The following is an 880-nucleotide window of genomic DNA, read 5'->3' as shown; positions in this document are numbered from 1 at the left end:
CAAATGCACACATGGCCATATTTTTAGAAATATGTGATACCATTAAAATGAATGGCGTGAGCGAGGATGCTATTAGACTAAGATTGTTTCCATTTTTTTTACTTGATAACGCCAAAGTTTGGTTGCATTTTTATGGTCCAAATACTTTCACCACATAAGATGATTTATTTGGAGTATTTTTGAATAAATATTTTTTACCGGGTAAAATGGCTAAATTTAGAATGAACATAACTAATTTTATTCAACAAGAGAGTGAATCATTGTATGAAGCATGAGAAAGATTTAGAGATGTGCTACGAAAATGTCCACACGATAGACTGTTTGATTGATTCATTGTCCAAATCTTCTATAATGGTTTAAATTTCTTGACTAAAACTGCAATTGATACAACCACAAGTGGAGGTTTAAGGGATAAATCATTCCAAGAATTCAAAACTTGAGAGAGAAGATGGTAGCAAATAACTATCAATAGGCGAATGAACGAGATAACTCTAGATGGCAAGTAGTTATGATCAAAATAGGCACTCTTAATATGTTGAGTGCCCAAATAAATAATGTGTTTAAATCATTAAGCAAATGAATCAGAGTTAATTCTAACTCTACAACTAATATAGGTGTTGCTTGTTGTAATATATATGGAGGACAGTATGATACTAACATTTGTGTTGAAAATGTGCAGGTACAATTTGTTAATTATAATCGGACTAGTCAAAACAACTCCTATTCCAACATATATAACTCGGGATGGAGAAATCATCCAAAATTTGGATGAAATGATGATCCATCGAAATTCCAATAAAAGCAACCAAATATGGAGAATAAATCAGTTTGGGAGATGATAATTGAAACACTAGCCAATGTATTTAATGATAAAATTGAT

The 880-nt window shown here is 31.2% G+C and overlaps 1 non-coding gene across 1 annotated transcript; it reads right to left on the bottom strand.

The window, feature by feature from the left end:
- Positions 1–212: 212 nt before the first annotated feature.
- On the bottom strand, positions 213–319 carry LOC113691218 (small nucleolar RNA R71). Its single transcript, XR_003448628.1, has one exon. It is a non-coding gene; the product is annotated as a small nucleolar RNA R71 (small nucleolar RNA).
- Between the last annotated feature and the right edge of the window lie 561 nt (positions 320–880).

This window comes from Coffea arabica, chromosome 5c, assembly GCF_036785885.1.
Source record: "Coffea arabica cultivar ET-39 chromosome 5c, Coffea Arabica ET-39 HiFi, whole genome shotgun sequence".
Taxonomy (NCBI): Eukaryota; Viridiplantae; Streptophyta; class Magnoliopsida; order Gentianales; family Rubiaceae; genus Coffea; species Coffea arabica.
Note: the sequence above shows the minus strand (reverse complement) of the source record. Positions and strands in the feature narration are given on the sequence as shown.